A 22,506-nucleotide genomic window follows, 5' to 3' on the forward strand; every position below is an offset into this window, starting at 1 on the left:
TTACCCCAACAACAAACACAACACCATCAACTACATCTGCTGCAACAACAACAACATCTGCTCCAACAACTACCACAGTTACCCCAACCACAAACACAATACCATCAACTACTACATCTGCTGCAACAACAACAACATCTTCTCCAACAACTATTACAATTAAAAAAGCTCCGACTGCACCTGTCCAAGTTTTTCTGCTTCTACAGTTCCTTGAACAATATGTACCTGAACTCACAGACCCCACCAGCAGTGTATATCAAGATTGCAAAAGACGAGTTGAAGAGACGGTGAGTAATATTTCAACTTATTATAGCTTTTATTGACTGACACTTTATCTAGAGAACAAATCTGAAATCATACATTTTCTTTCATTTAAATAGGCATTTTTAGACAATGTAATTTTGAAGTTGTTTCACCATGTTTAAATTTTCTTTTTGTGTTATTTTTTTGCAGTGTGATAAAATCTACAAATCAAAATTTCCTTTCTTCATCCGTGCCATTGTGATTCGGTTCAGGTAAAAAAAACCTTTTTAACAGTAATTACGTTACTTTCCTCTAAATTATTATTTTAATTTGATTTTGAATGTTAAATGTACCATGTAACAAAGTTAAACCATTCAATAATCTGCAATTATTATCTAACATCTGACTCACTTTCTTTCATGGCACAGTCTTGTTAGAGTCCAAACATGAGTGGATAGAACTGAGACAGAGGTGGAGCTTGTGTTCAATCAAACAGCACCCAATGCACAAGTCCCAAATGATACTACTATTGTTCAAACTTTGAAACAGGCTATTAACAGTTCCAGCAGCAATTTCAGCATTGCCATAGTTCCTGACACAATATCAGTAACTTCTGGTGAGTATTTGAAAATGTAACCAAAATTTATTTTGGAATCAATCAATGATAAAGAAATTATTTTAGTCTGTACACAAATACATATTAATCTACTTCTGAAAAATATTTTATAGTTCCCATCAATGTCACGACTGTTGCACCAACTACTGCCAATTCCACTACTGCTGCACCTACAGCTTCCACAACTACAACTGCTGTATCTACAACTACAGCTTCAAGTGGAGCATGCCACAAGATCAATCCCAGCACTGTTTCCCCCCTGGTGCTCTTGTTATGGCTTCTGTCAAACCAGCAATAGCATCTGTGCTGGTTTCCATGTGAATGGCCAGCAGAACACAAACTCTTTCACTGAAATGAATTTAAAAAAAGAAAAGAAAAGAATGACATTAGAAATCCAAGCCATGTGATTAGCTTCAGATGAACTTATGATCAAATGCAACCCACTGGAAATAGTCTGTTTGGTATGTTTGTCCATATGGAATGACTGGCCTGAAAAGAATGACACAGACTTTAACCACCCAGTTAATTTAATCATCAACAGCCAATCTGACCTAAGAATGCATGAACAAAAGCTTTAAATATATCCTGTGGGTGGGCCTGTAGTGTAGAGGCTTAGAACTTTACGCAGTTGAGCTCATTATATAGTGCCAAGCTACAACAATAGTCACCTCAAGGTGCTTTATGTTGTAATGTTAAGGTACTTTTATTGTAAAGACCCTACAATAATACAGAGAAAACACTGTCTGTTTAGGTCCAGGTCACTTGTCACTAAGTGTGTCTCTGCCTTCATGTCTGTTAACTGTTCTTTTTTTGTACTGGGAAAAAAGGTCAAAATGCACAAAGTTTTTAAATTTTTAAGAAAATTATCCACAACTATATAAAATACACGGTATATATCACATATTAGATGTAATAGTGTAAAAAGTAGATCTACAGGTGTCCCAAAAAAGCACAGTCACTTTTTTTATTTATACAAAGTGTATTTTTATAATTTTCCATTTCTGTATTCTGCGAGATTTCTTTTCTTTTTTTTCTTTTTTTTGCGCATTTTCTGTACGAAAAATCATAATGAACAGAATAAAAAAATTTATGAGTGTCAGGGTTTCTGGGTTGTTGACCCAGTATTTTCAGTTCACGTTCACTGTTTATCTACTGCCTGTTCCACTTCCTGTTTTATTGTGTTAGCCTTGGGCTATGTCCCAATTCAGGGTATGCACACTTGAAGTACGTATTTTAAGTGTGATTACGTCACCGCCACGCGACGACGGCTGTCCCAATTCGAAGTGTACTCCAAATGCATACTCCAAATGCACCGTCGATTTCCCCAAATATCAAGCGTGGTCCGGTGCACGCTTCGTGGTCCCATATATCCCACAATGCATAGCGCAGCCAGGCCAGTGCGTAATGATGTCAGCAGCTGCGGAGGAGGTTGAAACGGCGGCGGAGGACAGCAACACCCGCAAATGTAAGATATGTGTGAAGGAGCGAAACAAATGCCAAGATGTAAAAGTTAATGGGAGGTTAATAGAAAATGTCAAGGTGAATCATGTGACACCTGCCTGACCCACGTAACCGTAAATGCACAGACCCACAAAGCTGTGAATCCTGTACTAGACAGAGGGCAGTATGAATAGACGTATCACCACAGTGCAATCAACTGTACTAATATGACCCTGCCTGTGCTGCAAACAGGAATGTCAACATATACCAGGCAGGAATGTAGCTGTGTACGCAGCACATTAAATATAAAATGCAAATGCATAAAATATAACATATACATACATTTATTACAGTTATCACACCTGCCATGTCAAATATGTCAAAGGAGATATTCCAAAGCGCCCTGAGGCAACTTTTGTTGTGAGTCTGCCCCATCCAAACAAAACTGAATTGAATTGAATTAAAACAAAACATATGACAGAGAACCCCCGACCCCAACCTAGGGCCTGATAAAGTAAATGTTCTGCCCCACTCAGTGCTGTCCCTGTCCCGCAATAAACAGTACTGCCTGACATTGCAGTGTGTATGTTCCACACAGCTGTAAATGCTGAACTGACGGCAAATGGAGAAATGCTAAAACAGAAGTGCAGGATGGTGGGGAATGTAATCCAATGTCATGCTGCTTATTCGACTCCGCCGTGACAATGAGCACCTGTTCACGGGTGCGAAACACTCAGCCGCAGTGGGTTGGAGGTACAGCAACAGTATGAGGTCTACAAGTATTGAGGCACAAGGGACAGTGAACCGTCTGCCCTGTGGTCCCAAGCCAGTACATCCTGCTGTGGATGCCATAAATGGAATGACCTGATATACATGTGCTCTCATATTTCATTTGTCAGGGAGATCGTGGAGAAGATGGACCTGGCGGGGAAAATCTCCCCTGTGCAGGCCAAACGTAAATGGGAGAACCTGAAGAGGAAATACAAGGTATGTACAGTGGTAGTGACAGATGTAACTCCACACGGAACACTGAAAAGTCACCTATGTAAACCTGCACTGTTGCTGTTGTTGCTAACTGCCACCTGTGATGTATCCTCCGCCTCAGGAGTGCAAGTATCCAGCGACGGGCGAGGGTGCAAGTGGGAAGCCCACTGCCGCAACATGGCCCTGGTTTGATGCCATGGATGAGGTGCTAGGACAGAGGCCCTCCATCAGGCCACCTGTCCTAATCTCCTCCATCCAGGAGGACGCACCAGGGCCCAGTGCAGCAGTGGGCAACCCACTCTCACACCAGGAGGGGCAGGAGGATGAGAGGATGAGGAGCCGCCTGAGGCACGGGTGGCAAAAAGGAGGAGGGACGGGGAGGATGAGCTAATTGCCCTAATAAAGGAGGACATGGCCCAGCAATGGCAAATGGAGGAACGGAGAGCCGAGAGGATGGACAGGCTGATAGGCGTCCTCGAAAAGCTAGTGCAGCAGAAAAAGGACTGAGACAGCCACTGTACATAGTTGAACTTTATTTATGCTGACACCCCAACCTTTGTTTTGTAGAAACATTATTATTTCAGTGATTAGATTTCTGTAGATACAACGCAATGTACATAGTTGAACTTAATTTATGTTGTTTTCCAACCTTTGTTCTGCACACACAAAATTATTTCAGTTATGTAAATAAAGACAGTGGGAACATCCCAACTGTGAGTGCATGTCTGTCACAAACTACATGACACAATTCCGGGGGGCCTGACCCATTGCACGTGCCAAATTGTGGAAATGAAAGCAGTGCAACGTATAACACAACATGATTGTGGGAAATGCACTACCCACTGCAGTCCAGGATAAACCTGAGTGTCCCAGCATGCACACACATCATCAACCAGGCCTGACATGTGCCTGAGCAGGGAGTCTTGGGCAGTGCTGCTTGGTCCGCTGGACCAGGACCACAGAGATGAGGGAGGTGCCACAGGTAAGACCCCCGGTTCATAGCCAGGTACTGAGTGGAGCATCCCACATAGGTGTCCCCAGATGTTGCTCAGGCATGCTCATTCCCACTGTCCACCGCAACATCCTCCACTTGGGTCTGCAGGGCTGGTGGAACCGACAGCTGCCATGTCACTAGATTGTAATCGTGGTAGTGGGAAAACGACATGGTGAAAACAAGCATGTTAAGACAGATCTGTCACGTGAAATCCCAGCACTGTGCAGATGCACCACTAAGGGATACTTGCCTGCTGACAATAATCGTGGTCCGGTGGTACCTCCTCCAGGGCAGACACCTCAGCAGATAGCTGGTCCCCCCAGTGTGCACCACTGACTGCCTCCACACCAGTCTCCCCCTCATCTTGGGCATCATCCTCGGGTTCCTCATCTGGGGCCACAATGTCACCAGCACCGATGCAGATGTTGTGCAGCATGGCACATGCTGTTATGACCTGCGACAGATGTTTAATTTTGTAAGTACAGTGTACATGCCAGGGTATGCACTACAGTTGCCATTATGATTGGACATACAACAATGATGCTCGTATTAGCGTGACATACATGTGGCACGAAGGTGTGGTGCACCTCCAGCGCTTGCAGGAAGATGACATGGAACCTTGTCTGCATCATTCCAAAGGCACGCTCTATGACAGAGCGTGCCCTGGAGTGATGTGCGTTAAAGTGCTGGGCTCCCACACCGTGGACTGGCCTCTTGTAGGGGGTGATGAGGGGGAGTGGATGTTGGAGACATGGGTACCCTCCATCTGCAAGGATAAAATGCCCTGGGGGAGGGTAACGGGCCTGTCGGTACAGTGGGCTGTGGCGGAGGACCCTGGAGTCATGCACTGACCCCGGCCAGCCCACATGTGTATCGACAAAGCGGCCCTGATGGTCACATACCGCCTGCAGGATTATGGACAGGTACAACTTCCTGTTCCTGTAGCACTGACCGTCAGGGCCGCTGGGGGGCTTGATGCAGACATGGCAGCAGTCAATTGCACCAGCAGCCTTCACAAAGGCCCTGTGGCCTGCCAGCTGTGCAAACCCATTGGACATGGCATCTAGGTCTTCTGGGGTCCGAGGGAGGTGGATGACCTGGTGGCGCGTGGCCACCACCACCTCTGTGACCCTGTGCACAATGCGGTGGACAGTGGAACGGGGTATTGCGAACACCCTGGACACGACCCTGTAGGCTGCTCCACTCGCCAGCCAGAAGAGGAACACAAGGCTCTCGATCGGGGCGCCCCGAAAAAATTCCTCTTTTACAGAGACAATTTTAGAGTTACAAGCAAACATGATTAACCTCTCACCTATAAATGAGTCTAATATGTGAGTGCATGTGGGTCGACCTCACACGAACTTGTAACCTTTTCCACCAGACAGAAGGCTAGCACGTACACATTTAAGATTATAACAAGCATTCAAAAGCATTTAAGATTATAGATTCAACTCAACAGTTTAGAGTGGTTATAACTGCACCTGTAGTAAAGGCTAATTGGGTACCAATATGTTTAAACATCTAAATACAATATCAATACTGCAAACTGTATTATTAATGCAATGGTAATGATGATGATGATTAACAATAGCAGTAAAATAATTTCTAAACCCTCACATTCCCTCTCTTGGTGATGTCACCACACTTATTTGTGTCATTGCTCTGACCCTCTCTAGCAGTCTTGTGGCTCAGCCAATCAGACAACAACCTCATGCCATCTAGGTGGTCCAGTAATAAACGTCAGCTCCCCCTTAAGAACAGTCCATGCATGAGATTAGGTTTTTCTGTGGTCCGTCAGGTCTCGGGCCTCCAGGATCCTCACCTCCTGTGGTAGCCGAGATCTCCTGCAAAGGAACAAAACACCTTTTCCTACGCCTCCCTAACTTATCATGTTCATCAATTGTTCTCTTTATTCAAACTTGGTTCAACCTATTATGTCTGGGACTCTTTAATCAAAAGCATGATCCTAATTATCTTTTGACTTATTAACTATTATTTATACATATTCTTCAACGTTACTCATCTCAGTAATCATCATTTTAACACTCTTAAAGCGCTGCTTTCACGTCCCTGCATATGTTTCCTGTTGCTCGCTCTATTCTCCCTTTTCTGATCATCAACATCCTGTACACAGAACTGCCGCTGCTGCAAGTGCCTCCACTCTACCCTAAAAGTTACCTTTCACAATAGATCACAAGAAAATCATTATAAGCGCCTATTCTACTAAAAGATCAAAAAGAAAACAACCATTTTAATCAATTAAGTTTAAGCATATAAGCAATTACTCATGCGTAAATTTCATCAGAGCTAAACGCTGCCTAGAAACAACTCCTGTGTGTTAACACTGACTTCATTTTAAAACTCACATTTCCTGTGTCATAACCTGTTGTTGATATAGCATCTTTATTCCATTTTGCTCCTCTATAAACTAGAGTTAACCTATACAGTGGCCCCCTTTTGTTAATGGCCCGAATTATATCAACAAGTTTCTCCTCTTTCAGCCAGATTCAGTTATAAGCTAAATGAATTTCAGGTTTATGGATTCTATGTGTTTGTAAGCATGTGCGCCCTCTATGCTCTAAGCCTCTTTTCACAATAAATTGCCTGGACATTCGCGCCAAACAAAGCTTTTGACCTTCATTAATAGACTGAGCCACACCTCTTTAATAAGCACGAAAATGCAATGTGTAAAAACCATTTCTACTTATAAGCTCTCTCCTCTATCCTAAAAATAAATCTATGTAATATGTGTAAGCCTACATTATAACCACTTCTTCTAGAAATCAAAAGAAATCAAACATTTTCTACTCCTACAATCTTCACTAGTTTCCCCATATCTTTTATTCCCACAATTTCCCTTAAAGTTTTGTACACTGCTTCTTATAAACACTGGCATTTTATCTTCTAAGCAGGATTCAGTTCACTTTAATCCTTTAACCTTAACATAAAAATAACAATTTCTGCTTCAGTTTTAGCATATCTAGATTATCAAAAACCCCAAAAGTTATAAAATGATCCTAAAACCTATTTCAAATTAAACCTTAAATCCCCCCTTTTTCGACACATCACATGTGTCAAACTAAAAATGCTTCACCCAAGCTTAGGAAATTAAAAGTTAGTCATCCCAACTTTGGTCCATTCACACAAATTCACTCACATGCATTCACACCAGGTTTTTGCTGATAGTGGAGACTCCCGCGCAAATAATCAGATTCTCCAGTCTCAGCAAAATGAGCTCATTCATTTGTCTTATTTCGTTTTTAAGAAAATAGTTCTTTATGCTTTTGGATTGGATTGAATCGCTACAATCCTTTTAGACAGGGACTTACGACCTGATTAGGTCCCCACAGGTAGCCTTCTCCTCAGCCAGTTGTAATCTGGAAAGCCCACCTTATATTTGTTCTCCCGAGAATTTGTCAGCGCTGTTATTCACCGTTGCAGGCCTGCTTAGAACGAAAATGAGAAAAAGAGAGCTGATTATTAGCTCATCAAAACACAAAACAAAATCACCTGACAGGTTTTCTCTAAGTGCACTGTTACAAAAATAATGGGCCCAATTCTAGACATGTCCATGTTTTATAAAACTCCCTCTATTAAAAATAAAAAACGAACACAACCCAAACCTAACTGACAGAAACAACCCATCACTACAACAACAACCTCAAAAATCTTAAACACAAAAGTTTTGCCACCAGAGTCCTGACACTCCCAGGTCAACTGACATAATTTCACCTCCTCAATACGCCGAAAATCTTGTTAGAACCACACAATTTGCACACAACAATCGCCCCCTTTATGCACTGTAACATACTTAGATTCAGCATAAGATATAAACCCAGTACAACAAAACCCCTTACAACAAAACCTGTTACTTTACCATTATATTTCACCAAGTAATCCTCCTCAGTCACTGCTCTGTTTCCTCAATTGAAAACCTCAGTCACACACACACACACAGGAAGCTTCTCCGTCACCACTCACTCCAGCTAATTTGCATACTGAGTCATATCTCAAGAAGTTGCCGTAACAAGAGAAATACATGTTTAAACATTACCACATTATTGAATTACTTTCATTTTCCTTCTATACTAATCACTTGCTTTGATCAATGAGTACAAGAGCACTCCTAAGTCACTCTTATAAAAACTACTTTAATCACTTTTCTTTTCCATAACTCACTCCCTCTGTCATATAGCTTCCTTGAGTTATTCCTCATCTTCAAGCTCCAAGTGTATTTTATCAAACATTCACACCATTTTAACACTCATACAAGCAGCAAGCTGATTTTCATTGCGTATGTTTGTGTTCTTAGCCAGGTTCAATCAATGTCTATGCATTAATCTTCATGAGCTTGTCCTTGTAAGGTTAATGCATTTTCTGCTTGTGTATGTGATTTTGCATATGTTGCTTTTTGCAGTGTTTCAGACTCCTTCACAATTCTCCACTTAAGCAGTCAGTTTTCTCTTCCCCAAATTTGCTAACCCAAATTTTAATTTCCCACCTGAAATAACAGCATTCCTTGTCCTCAGCCATAGGTCAGAGCTTGCTTGTGAGGTTCAGGGACACATGGCGCTGTGAACAATTCAACCAGAAACTTGCCTTAACATGTCCAGTGATGTTAACCTATAACTTTCTTCTGACCGCTGCATGTGGAAAATTGATCCAGGTCTGCTTTGCCCCTGAAAATAACACAACTGAGACATTTTCATTATTATCATGAGTGCTTAAACGACCCGTTTCTCTCTCTCTCTGGTCAGAAATACCATTTATGTCATGTATGTAAGCATGTTCTTCATTGCATTTTATGTATTCATGTTCATGTGCAGTGAGTGTAAGCTGTTTCTTCATTGCATTTCATGTTATATGATCATGTTAATCAAGTGTAAGCTGCTTCTTCATTGCATATGTAGGTTATAATCAGGTTTAATTCATGCATCTTTTCACTGAGTTCTGCATTCAAACTATCTCACTTCTGATTCTTTCCAAAAATAATTTCACATGTAACAATTTGTGTATGTGTGTTTTCTATTTTCTGTTTACCTCTTTGTTGTGATCTGGGGGACATCTCTAAACCATCATGAGTTCAGGCTTCAATTTCAACCCGATTATACCCTGTATTCTCGCAGTCGAACCCGTCTGGGCTTCACCTCTCACTGGTCTCCGTCCTTCTCTTCACAGTGTCCTGTGTTGTCTTGAAATCTCCAACTTTAGTCCCAAGTCAACTGTTTGCTGCTTCTCTGTTTCTTCTCCGTTGATCTTTTCAGTATTTTCCTTTTAGGTTAAGTCACAGCCTGGCAAAATATCACATTCAGTGCCTTCAGACAGTCATGTCACACTGCTCTTACCAGCCTGCAGTTCACCGTGCATGTTTTCATCACGTGGTTTCTGCTTCTCTGTTGATACTTTCAGTCGTCTCTTTCAAGATTGCTCCAAGCATGGCAAATCTGAAAATCAGTGTCCAGTGCTTTCCCACAGTTCTTTATCCCACTGTTCAACTGCCCAGCCTGTAATTCACAGTACATGTTGCATCACGTGCTTTTCTTACATGCTGCTGCTGGTGTCGTCAGTGTGGTTTCAGTTGCACTGTCTTTTGCCTGCTGTTAATTCTTCAAGTCCACGATGTTCTGTCGGTCTTCATCAGGAGATTAACTGTCCTTTGAGCTTCTTCTCAGGATGGGGACAAAGTGAGAGGTCAAGCTATAAAATTTAAGCCAAAACCTGGCCTGTTTTCCTCCGAATTCTGTTAATCTATGGTTTTGCCGCCGTACTCAAGGTTCCAGGTTGAGAGAAATCCAACTCTTTGACGCACTAAAGCATACAATTAATATCCTTTTCATTTCTTTTCTTAAAACCTCCATTTGCTTCATCTGCCTAGAGTTTAACTCGTCTGTTTCTCTCTCTGGGTGCTCACTTGTCACAGTCAGTTCCTTTTATGGGCATGCAGTTCTTGTCACACACACCATTTCCTGTCACACATGCAGCCATATTTTCTGTTCCTCTTTCCTATTTTACAGCCTAATCAAACTCTTTAGTTCTACTAATTCTTGATCTAAAAACAATGCACCCTTATTTCACGCACATACTTTTAACTATACTAAATTCTTTGCATTTGTCAGCATTCACATCAGTCTTCAGCGTGCTCAACAGAGCTCTTTCAGACATCAGGAATCGTCTCACACACCGTCTTTTCTCTCACACTTCCACTTTTTCACTCACTCTACTATCAACTTCCCTAGTGCTTTTCTTACTTATTATTTTTGTACAAATCACACCCAATCACTCAAAACCTGCTTCTCACAGCATTCACACTCTTAACCTTTGCCAGGAGTTGATGAATATAACTCAAAATACGCTTTCCTAAGACATGCTTTTCATAATCAGAAAGAGCAAGTCAAAAAAAAATTGAAACCTCTATTGATTCTCACAGCACACACAAGAAATTAAAAAATAAAACACACCAGCATTTATTGCTGAAGAAAGGTTACTACTGAAAGTAATATGTTAGTCTTAAGCATATACAATGCACTCAATATATATCAAAACTTAGTCACAGATCACACATTCACAGCAATCAATTCAAACTCTATTTATACTCTCGTAATGAGCAAAACCAGCATCTTAGTTACAGGCATTTAGCAATATTTACAAACAATAGTTATAAAGCTCAATAACACTCTAAACCAAAAGCAACAATCTCCATGCGCGTCACCGCTCCTCATTTGCATGTACACACACACACCGTCTAAAAATAGAAGTCAGCAGGCAGTGCACTGTTGACCCAGAAACTCCTTTCACACTAAGATCCCTTATTTTATATTACACGACGTCTTATATTTACAACCACTGTCAGGCCTCACAGCTTTAGCGCCTAAACAATTTCGACAAATTTAAGTTAATGGTCCAACCGATAAAGTCCAACTTTTTTGTGATCAATTAACCAGTATCTGTCCAACAGTTTCTGTCCTCATCTCTAAAATCCCTAACTCAATTTAAAAGTGTCCAACACCCAAGGTCCAACCTTTGCTGCCCAAAAAAGCGCAAATACTGTTCCAAACGGTCAGGAGACTCAAACTCCTAGCTATTTTGGAGGTTCCCAAGTTCTCCCCGGTTGCCAACCGTACTATCCCTATTCGCCGATAGGTCAAGGCCGAGCGTCCTTGGCCAGGAGGGAGCGTCACCTCCGAGAAATGCGCCTCCTAGTGGTCCAACCACCGTCCTTCAAATAATTTATAATACTTTGGAACAACAATCAACACCCAAAACAAGTGTATGACTGAAGCAGGTCCAACCTTATAACCAATAGGGACTCAAACCCATAAAATGACCAAATTCCCTACTAAACTAAATTCACTCAGCAGTCCAACTGCTTTAAATCCTCATTAGCGGTCCAACCGCATTAAATCCTTTTAGCAGTCCAACTGCTTTAACTTCTCATGAGATTTTCACCAAAATCAAAACAGACATCCATCCATCCATCTTCATCCGCTTTATCCGGGGCTGGGTCGCGGGGGCAGCAGCCTAAGCAAAGAGGCCCAGACCTCCCTCTCCCCAGCCACCTCCTCCAGCTCATCCAGGGGAACACCAACGCGTTCCCAGGCCAGCCGAGAGATATAATCTCTCCAGCGTGTCCTGGGTCTGCCCCGGGGCCTCCTCCCAGTGGGACATGCCTGGAACACCTCACCCAGGAGGCGCCCAGGGGGCATCCTTGTCAGATGCCCAAACCACCTCAGCTGGCTCCTTTCGATGTGGAGCAGCAGCGGCTCTACTCTGAGCCCCTCCCGGATGGCCAAACTTCTCACCCTATCTCTAAGGGAGAGGCCAGCCACCCTTCGGAGGAAGCTCATTTCCACCGCTTGTATCCGCGATCTCGTCCTTTCGGTCACTACCCACAGCTCGTGGCCATAGGTGAGGGTAGGGACGTAGATTGACCGGTAAATTGAGAGCTTCGCTTTTACACTCAGCTCCTTCTTCACCACGACAGACCGGTGCAGCGTCTGCATTACTGCAGCTGCAGCCCCGATCCGTCTGTCGATCTCCGGCTCCCTTCTCCCATCACTCGCGAACAACACCCCGAGATACTTGAACTCCTCCACTTGGGGCAGGAACTCATCCCCGACCCGGAGTGGGCACTCCACCCTTTTCCGGCTGAGAACCATGGCCTCAGATTTGGAGGTGCTGATCCTCATTCCCGCTGCTTCACATTCGGCTGCGAACCGCTCCAGTGCGAGCTGGAGGCCCTCACCCGATGAAGCAAACAGAACCACATCATCTGCAAAGATCAGAGATGAGATTCTGAGGCCACCAAAGCGAAAGCCCTCCGCCACTTGGCTGCGCCTAGAAATCCTGTCCATAAAAATTATGAACAGAACCGGTGACAAAGGGCAGCCCTGGCGGAGCCCATCACCCACCGGGAACGAGTCCGACTTATTGCCGGCAATGCGAACCAAGCTCTTGCAACGGTTGTATAGGGATCGAATGGCCCGTAGCAATGGGCCAGACACCCCATACTCCCGCAACACCTCCCACAGGACACCCCGAGGGACACGGTCGAATGCCTTCTCCAAGTCCACAAAACACATGTAGACTGGTTGGGCAAACTCCCATGCACCCTCAAGTATCCTCGAGAGGATGAAGAGCTGGTCCAGTGTTCCGTGACCAGGACGAAAACCGCATTGTTCCTCCTGTATCCGAGGTTCGACTAGCTGACGAACTCTCCTTTTCAACACCCTGGCATAGACTTTCCCGGGGAGGGAAAACAGACATTCACCAGTAATTTCAGTGAGTAGACTTAAATTTTTTCATGTCCAATTTGGCACATTTTGGAAATAATTCAACAGGTAGTAGTGCCTTACCTTTGGATAAGTCGGCTTATGCCCACTCACTTTGACCACTGATATTCATGCCTGCCCGTCTGACCACCTCGGACCCCGGATTTCTCCGTCCAAGCCTCCAACTCACTCTCCCTCCTCAATAACCGGACGAGCCTCCCAAAATGTTAGGTTCAATATTGAGGAGGGGTAGAGGAGGTAATAAACTTCCATAATAACAACACTGATCCGGCCGGGTGGAGTCAAACGATGATTTTAATGACATGCGTGGGAAGACCGCCGCTGTACGCAGACAGCGCCGATCCCCAACTTACAGAGCATAAGCAGGTGTTTTATACCTTTCAGGGCTTAAACTTAATACGCCCCTAAACATCACTCAGATACAGTTCATACATAGGATTCAAAACCACAATGACTTAACACAGTTTAAAATAACATTGTCTCCGTCTCCACAGCAGATGCTTCCTGTCAGCCTTCTGACTTTTACTTCTCGTCTGGAAAACCAGACCCACACCCAGCAAGAAACTGTTCCTCTTTTTGCAGAGACAGCAAGAAACTATTCCTCTTTTACAGAGACAATTTTAGAGTTACAAGCAAACATGATTAACCTCTCACCTATAAATGAGTCTATCTAATGTGTGAGTGCATGTGGGTCGACCTCACTCGAACTTGTAACCTTTTCCACCAGACAGAAGGCCAGCACGTACACATTTAAGATTATAACAAGCATTCAAAAGCATTTAAGATTATAGATTCAACTCAACAGTTTAGAGTGGTTATAACTGCACCTGTAGTAAAGGCTAATTGGGTACCAATATGTTTAAACATCTAAATACAATATCAATACTGCAAACTGTATTATTAATGCAATGGTAATGATGATGATGATTAACAATAGCAGTAAAATAATTTCTAATCCCTCACAACATCCAGTCATGCATACACTCTTATATTGTACATATATTTATTACTCTCAGATTTAGCCATTCTTATATTTTGCTTGTTTTATGTTATTGTATTTTTGCACACCTCTGCGCTTGTGAAGCTCACACACAGGGATTTCACTCGCATGTACTGTACCAGTGTACCTGCACATGTGTGCTGGCTGCGGGCGCACACAGTTCTGGGACTCACATCTACAGTCGCATATATCAGGGTGTTACGCTAGTACACAGGTACACACGTCATATATCTCAGGGGGGAGGCATGTCGCCATGTATTTATCACTGTACCTGCACGTGGGTGTCCCGTAGTCGCAACAGGATCATTCGTCTGTGACGGGTGGGTTGTTGGGGCTCTTCCATTAGCAGGGAAATGGCACACGCAAGGACGTGGTCTGTGTCCATGTTGCGGATCGGGGTAGGTGGTACGGGCAGGCACAGCTGGTGACGCGAATTCAAAGGGTAGACCGTCCCATTTCACAGGCCTCTCACTTCCGCACTTCCCGTACTTATAGTACGCACTGTCCGTAGTATGCGTAGTGTGCGTACTTCAAGCGTGCATACCCTGAATTGGGACATAGCCTTGGTCTGTGTGCATTATGTTCAGTCCTCATCCCATTTATCATTAGTTCATTATGTTCAGCTGTTCACTCACCTGTCTCCAATCGTTGTCATTGTTAGTCCATTGTTAAGCCCTCTCTTCCCTTCAGCCCTTGTCGTGTCATTGATGTTATGTTGTCGTTTCCGCCTGCATCCAGCCAGCCAGCCAGCCATTTCCTACCTCTGTTCTGTTTGTTTCACTCCATCGACAATAAACACCAACCTTCACCTACCTACCTGTGAGTCCAGCGTTTGGGTCCTCCTTCTCTCATCCACAACACAAATCCTGACAGAATGACACAACCCCGCGTTGTGGACCCAGCGGACTCGGACCTTTTTGAGCGGCAGGATGCAGCGCTCTCCATTTGGGCGGAGAAGCTCAGGTGGAAACAGCGGCTCTTCTCAGAGAGGGAGCACGTCTTTGAGGGGACTCGTCTGGCTCTGGGCGGGACTCGGAGACGCCGTGATCCTCCACCTGCTGCCTCACCTGCACCGGAGCATCTGCCGCGGAGAGTGGGCGTTTCGCGCCTCGCTTCGGCAGCTCCCTCTCTCGCGGGTCCGCTCCTCGCTCACACGCCACTGGACCTTCAACCTCGCCACGGCACAGCGGCTCCGCCTCCCACCACGGCTCAACAGAGGCTCCCGCGCCAGAGGCTCGGATGTGTACCCTGCCCGCTTCCTCTTCCTGGAGAAAGCGGCGCACACGCCGCCATAAAATGGACTATTTCCAGCAATTCCCGGTGGTGAGTTCCAGTGACTGAGTCAGTTCCCTCACCTGCTGTTCAGCCTTCACTCCAGTCCCCTGTAGTCCAGTCTCCTCCTGCCCTCCAGTCCCCTGTAGTCCAGTCTCCTGCCCTCCAGTCACCTCCTGCCCAGTCAGTCCAGTCGCCTCCTGTCTCCCGGTCACCCGTCCTCCAGTCTGTCCAGTCTGTCGTCCAGTCTTCTGTAGTCCAGTCAGTTCAGTCTGTCATCCAGTACCCTGTAGTCCAGTTGCCCGTTGCCCAATCTCCTGATCAGTCTCTGGTCCAGTCACTCATTCGCCACCCTGTTCAGTTCCCAGACCTGCAGCCACAGCACCCAGAGCCGGCTGTGAGCTCTCCTGCTCTTCAGCCAGGGGTTTCCGCTCCCGCTGGCCCGGCCGCTCTTCAGCCAGGGGTTTCCGCTCCCGCTGGCCCGGCCGCTCTTCAGCCAGGGGTTTCCGCGCCCGCTGGCCCGGCCGCTCTTCAGCCAGGGGTTTCCGCGCCCGCTGGCCCGGCCGCTCTTCAGCCTGGGGTTTCCGCGCCCGCTGGCCCGGCCGCTCTTCAGCCAGGGGTTTCCGCGCCCGCTGGCCCGGCCGCTCTTCAGCCTGGGGTTTCCGCGCCCGCTGGCCCGGCCGCTCTTCAGCCAGGGGTTTCCGCGCCCGCTGGCCCGGCCGCTCTTCAGCCTGGGGTTTCCGCGCCCGCTGGCCCGGCCGCTCTTCAGCCTGGGGTTTCCGCGCCCGCTGGCCCGGCCGCTCTTCAGCCTGGGGTTTCCGCGCCCGCTGGCCCGGCCGCTCTTCAGCCTGGGGTTTCCGCGCCCGCTGGCCCGGCCGCTCTTCAGCCTGGGGTTTCCGCGCCCGCTGGCCCGGCCGCTCTTCAGCCAGGGGTTTCCGCGCCCGCTGGCCCGGCCGCTCTTCAGCCTGGGGTTTCTGCGCCCGCTGGCCCGGCCGCTCTTCAGCCAGGGGTTTCCGCGCCCGCTGGCCCGGCCGCTCTTCAGCCTGGGGTTTCCGCGCCCGCTGGCCCGGCCGCTCATCAGCCAGGGGCTTCCGCACCCGCTGGCCCTGCCTGTCTCCAGCCAGGGGTTTCCGCGCCCGCTGGCCCTGCCTGTCTCCAGCCAGGGGTTTCCGCGCCCGCTGGCCCTGCCTGTCTCCAGCCAGGGGTTTCCGCGCCCGCTGGCCCTGCCTGTCTCCAGCCAGGGGTTTCCGCGCCCGCTGGCCCGGCCTGTCTCCAGCCAGAGGCTTCCGCGCCCGCTGGCTCTACAGCTGTGGCTCCGTCACCCCCGGCTCCCGTGCCGTTGCCTGTCTCCAGCCAGAGGCTTCCGCGCCCGCTGGCTCTACAGCTGTGGCTCCGTCACCCCCGGCTCCCGTGCCGTTGCCTGGTCCAGCCTCAGCCTCAGCTTCTGCTTCGCCTGGTCCAGCCTCAGCCTCGGCTTCTGCTTCGCCTGGTCCAGCCTCGGCTTCTGCTTCGCCTGGTCCAGCCTCGGCTTCTGCTTCGCCTGGTCCAGCCTCAGCCTCGGCTTCTGCTTCGCCTGGTCCAGCCTCAGCCTCGGCTTCAGCTTCTGCTTCGCCTGGTCCAGCCTCAGCCTCGGCTTCAGCTTCTGCTTCGCCTGGTCCAGCCTCAGCCTCGGCTTCAGCTTCTGCTTCTGCTTCGCCTGGTCCTGCGGCTGCCACGCCGTCGCCCAAGCCAGCTGGACGTCGCCGCCGCTGTCCTCGCGGCCGCCCACCGGACCTGCTCAGTGGCCGCCGCCGTCTTCCTCGCGGCCGCCCACCGGACCTGCTCAGTGGCCGCCGCCGTCTTCCTCGCGGCCGCCCACCAGAACTGTCCTGTCTCGGCCACTGGCCACGTGGCCGCCCACCAGAAAGGTCTTTGTTTTGGACTCTTGCTGCAGTATTGTTGATCAACTGAAGGCTTTTCAGGGAGTTTTTAGTACAACCTGATAATAATGAATTATAGTAGTCCAGCTTAGAAGTAAAAATGCATAGTTTTTCACCATGACACTAATGTATAATTTAAAATACATTACTTTTGTTTTTGATTTTCCAAACACATTGAGATTTTATAAAAAGTATCAGTATTGGATCAGTATTATCGATATCAGCCTGAACTTTACTTGATATCGGATCAAAAAGGAAAGCGGTTGTATTGCACATTACTAGACTAAATAAATATCAGTGGTATTGAAATTAGCTGTTACTTTTTCTCTAATAGTGAACAAATTCACGAAGTCATTACTATTTAACATTAAAGGAATGCTTGGCTTAACAGAGCTCTGACTTTTTGCCAGCTTGGCTACAAAGAGAAACCTAGGGCATCTCATATTTTCTTCAGTGTGAGATGAATATTTTTCCAGGCTAAATGAAGATTGTCTAAATTAGTGAGATGCCATTTCCTGTCCGGCTTACCAGTTTTCTGCTTTAAGGTGCGCGTTTGAGAGTTATACCAGGGAGTCAAGTTCTTCTGATTTGAGCGTTTTTAAAAAAGTAAGATTATTAACAAGAGACTGTTTTGTTTCCTTAAATGATTTTTTACAATAATGTCTCACAACTTGACAGTGTCAGGCTTAGGTACGTTGAAGAATCATATCAAACTTTATTAATCCCCAAAAAGGGTAATTTGTTTGCAACTTACCTACACAACCTATTCTCACAGCCAAACTTACACAATCTACAGTATTTAGCGACTAATCACAAATACTGTTACATGTCAAGGCAGAGATCAACAAACAATCAGGTAAAAATAAATAAATATATAAAAAGTAAAATAAAAGTAGAATAACAAAGAAAAATGTCTAAAAATGAACAACCACAGACTTAAGTATTTTAAGTTTTTTCTGTTGGTTCTACACTGAGGTACAAGTTGATGGTCAAAGATAGTGCAGTCTTATAAATCTGGATATCAGTGTTGTGAGTAACACAGGCTTTATACTCAGTGTTTAAGCTTATGAAGCCCTTTGTTTTTGACACATTTAAGTCCAGATAGTTATCATGAGACCACTTCACAAATTCAGGACCATCGACAGACTCAGAACCTTGAAGCAAGGACAAGAGTACAGTGTCATCAAAAAACTTAACTATAAATCTGTTCTCATAAGATGTCCTCTAGCTTTCGGTGTACGTAATAAATAGAAGGAGTGGCTGAACGCATTCCTGAGGTGAACAAGGCTTGACACAAACCTAATGGATTGTTTGTCCATTAGTAAGGACATCTTAAATTCTTTCAGTGAGAAAGTTTAAAATCAGCATAAAGAACTAGTCTGGGAGTTTAAATTGAGAGTCCAGTCTGATTTTAGCAAGTCTATTCAGTGAGAACAGAGAATAACCATTAGTCTTTATAGTTTTATTCTTTTGGTTCTGGGATTCAGTTTTATTCAAATTATGTAACACAGTCTGGCAGCCACAGCAAGATTTCTCTTTGGAGAAAATATTTTTACTATTCTTTCTTTTAATAATGATTGCTAAAAGAATGATAGTAAAGCTGGAAAGACTTAGTTACCACATGTGTGACCATTGCCCGTTCAATATTTATTTACCCACCATACTCCCTTGTTATCTTGCTTCATATCTAAACAGAAAATCAGGCTAGTCAGGGGTTAAAGTGCGATTTGGAAGGTGGGAGAACTCTAAGATAGGTTGCAGTGGTGGAACATCAGGAACAGAATGATTTAGTATAATTTTTGAAATAAACTGCACTTGGTTTTTGTTGAAAGCTCCAATGCATTTTGTGTACAGGTTGTGATCAGTTGACCTGCTCTTTGTGGATTTAGCCAGCTGAGTTCAAAAAGATATAAGCAGAGTTATCATGACTGATTTCCAACCCTTAGACTGCATAAAGTTGGACTTTTGTGAGTAAATCTAATGTAAAAGCTCTGGAATTCTTGGTATTGGCTGTTAGGCCCATTTTTGTTTCCTTGTTTTCAGGTCCTAATTCACAGTTCCTGGCATCTAATAAAGAACATGACTTTGCATATTTGGGAGCCTATATAAGGTTGGTGCATTTTAGGCAACCAACTTGGTTTTCTTTCTCCTTTGGTTTGCTTGTGTTGTGGTCATTCCTAATTTAAGAGAAATGTTGATTATAGGTTAGCACGCAGTTTCCTTTTGTTCTTTGTTTTAGTTTAGAATCAATAATTAATTTATAATTATAATTAATTGAAAACTGTTCCTGTGTTTATCTCCCTTTTAAGGAGCTGGACATAACAAGTGGGGTCTCACCTATTATCAAATTTGCAAAAACGTTGAATGTTAAGGCTGTGAAGTTGGCTAGGGAGATCCATAGCGACAATTTTCATTTATTACTATTTGGTTATTTTTCTGATAAACTGACTTTCCATGTCCAAGATGAATCGTAAGTACTGGTTATTCATTATACAACTTTTTGGCTGTTGCATGGCTGCACCATTTTCTATCTAGCTGAAACATTTTTGTATTTCCCAACAGGCAATAATAATAATAATAATAATAATAATAATAATAATAATAATAATAATAATAATAATAATAACTTTATTTATAAAGCGCTTTCAAACAAAGTGCTGAACAGCTATTTGCAGATACAAAAGACAAATAAATAAAAGCAATACAGAAAAAAAATACAATTTAAAAACTAATAGGCATAGAATTAAGAAACAGTAAGGAGATTTCAGTACGGGGGTAATGTGCTCAAATTTTCCAGTTTTGGTTAAAATGCAAGCAACTGCATTTTGTACCATCTGTAAACCTCTAAAACTTTTCTTCAGTAACCCAGAAAGAAGAGCATTACAATAATCAATGCTCAAAGACACAAATGCATGGACAAGAACCTCTGCAGTTTCAACTGATAATTGACACTACATTAAAATAATAACAACAGTTACTTAGTGATAATAATAATAATAACAATAATTATTATCTCACTAATTAAATTAATGAGAAGAAGATGAAGACAGCTTCTGCTACTGCTATTATGACCAATTAATATGTTTTGACACTTGATAAAGACCCAGCCCTTTGTCAGATTTGTAGAGAAATGAAGCAAAGGAAGAATTTTAAGTTTAGGCACAATATATCTCCAGGCATCTTATAAGTCTACTCAGTGCTGTGAGTGCTGTGTTCTGGGTATGAATGGAAAGTTTGATCCTACTAAAATCTATTTGTCCTGTAAAAACAAGAGACATTGAAAGGGAAAATGTCCAATATGTAGGCTTTCCTGCATATATATTCCTCTGTGTCTGTGAAATCAACTGTGTTTTTGTCAACAGTATATCACCCATACTTCTCCTTTGAAATATTGCACAACCTACTTGTATTGATGAGATGTACCGTTTGTTTCAGGTGATTTTGCATCTTTTGATGGAAAGGAGAAGGTATGTGTTAAGATTTTGCAAGATATGGGGGTTACAAGGAGTTTTATTGTGGAGAACATTTGACATTCGCAGCCTAGAAAGGTCAAATGTTTCTCCTTCATGAGGAAGTCCTAGGTTAATGCGACCCACTGGGGGCCACCTCCTCCTTATTTTCAGATCTGCGCACTGTCTAATGTACCTTGACCACCATTAACTTCTGGGCCTCCGGAGTTGCCTCTACCTACACCTGAAGTCTTCACTGGTGAGTTAGAAAAAAGTGGTGGATTTCTCACAAAGTATTTCCTTGTGTTTTCTTAACAGAGTTGAATTTATTCTTGAAATTGCTTTCAAGGTTGAGCAGCTGTGAGGGCATTTTGAGATTTTCATTTCTCTTGCTCTGGTTGTGATGCCAGAGCAAGTGAGGAACCAGAATCAAACCCTGGTTCAGGATATTGTTGAAAGCAGAGTGGGTGGAGGTCAGGTGTGTGCATGAGGATGGTGGACATTAAATACAGGGGAAACTTGCATAGGCTCAAAGTTAGCTGTGGTTACCTCCTGCCTTACACAATCCATTATTTCTTTTAGTTCCTTCCTATTTAGATGATCTAAATATATAGTTTCTTTCCACTGTGTTCCTGGTAATGATAAACAACAAATTTACCCCAAAGTACTAAAATATTGATATTTTAATATGAGAATCGATTCTATAACATAAATTAATGGTATCAGAAGAATTATGGGCAGAAATCTGTGCCATCAGAAACTGAATTTGAATAAGTTAAATTTGAATTTGAATTGCTCAGATTGAATCTGAATTGTAACTTGAATAAATGCTTTTGAAAACTGAATTTGAATTAGTCTAATTTGAAATTGAATTTATGGTTTGAAAATGATCATCACTAAATTGAAATTGAATTTTATATTTTGAAAATGTATTGATTTGCTTTGAAACTGCATTTTATCCTTTAAAAATTCAGCTCAAGAATAATTTCAGTTTCACTTCTCACCATTCGGTTTCAGTTCTACAATTCAATTTCAGTTCCAAAATTCAGTTTTTTGGAACTTACATCCGGTTCCGGTTCAAGTGCAGATTAATAGAACTACGTTTTACTAGCGGACCGAAAGTGTTACTGACAGGAATCTACAGCATCTTGAGCTGAATTAAGACTTCAGAAGTCATTCGTCATGTCGAATGACCAGCTGATAAACTCTCAGGTTGGTAATAAATGTATTACATGTATAAGAACAAGCGTCATGTTAACAAATGATAGCCGTAAGGTAACTTTTATGCTTATTGTAGCTGCTAGCTAAAAACGCTAATTTAGTGTAGTTTGCCCTGAATTCAGCTTTGACAAACAAACATGATCGACTGTTTCTAGTAGAATTCCAAAGTTGTCATCTTGTACCCTCTCAGAGTACCCCCTTCTGTATGCTTGCAGAGACCCCTACAGTGGGGAAACATGCAAAACAGTGTCCAAACCTTTGTATTTTAGCTTTATTTATGTCTTACACAGCATCCCAACTCTTTAGCTAACTTAATAACTTTAGCTAAAGTGAATAGTTAGTCTAATTCATTAGTGCAGCATTACTGGATCACCTCTGTTTGAAGTGATATAATATGATATACAACTATCACTGTGTTTAACTACCATAATAATTCTTAGGGTACTGAGTGCATGCTTAATTAGATTTTTTTTTTTTAAACATGCTGCTCCATTACTATGTTTGACAGGCTGAAGTTGTCGGGTCACCTCCTAAATCGACCATATTTTACAGGTGTTTTGTGCCAGAAATGGAGTGTTC

General features: G+C 44.0%; 1 protein-coding gene and 1 long non-coding RNA gene across 2 annotated transcripts in view; one reads left to right on the top strand and one right to left on the bottom strand.

Annotated features, from left to right (window-relative positions):
• Window positions 1-22,506, top strand: part of LOC146521839 (uncharacterized) — a 121,997-nt gene that overhangs the window by 440 nt on the left and 99,051 nt on the right. The gene's annotated exons all lie outside the window — the stretch shown is intronic.
• On the bottom strand, window positions 6,990-10,602 carry LOC146521840 (uncharacterized). Its single transcript, XR_014873287.1, has 3 exons — window positions 9,623-10,602; window positions 8,213-9,533; window positions 6,990-8,179 (listed from the first exon to the last, which is right to left on the bottom strand). It is a non-coding gene; the product is annotated as an uncharacterized LOC146521840 (long non-coding RNA).

Source organism: Neolamprologus multifasciatus, chromosome 3, assembly GCF_963576455.1.
Source record: "Neolamprologus multifasciatus chromosome 3, fNeoMul1.2, whole genome shotgun sequence".
Taxonomy (NCBI): domain Eukaryota; kingdom Metazoa; phylum Chordata; class Actinopteri; order Cichliformes; family Cichlidae; genus Neolamprologus; species Neolamprologus multifasciatus.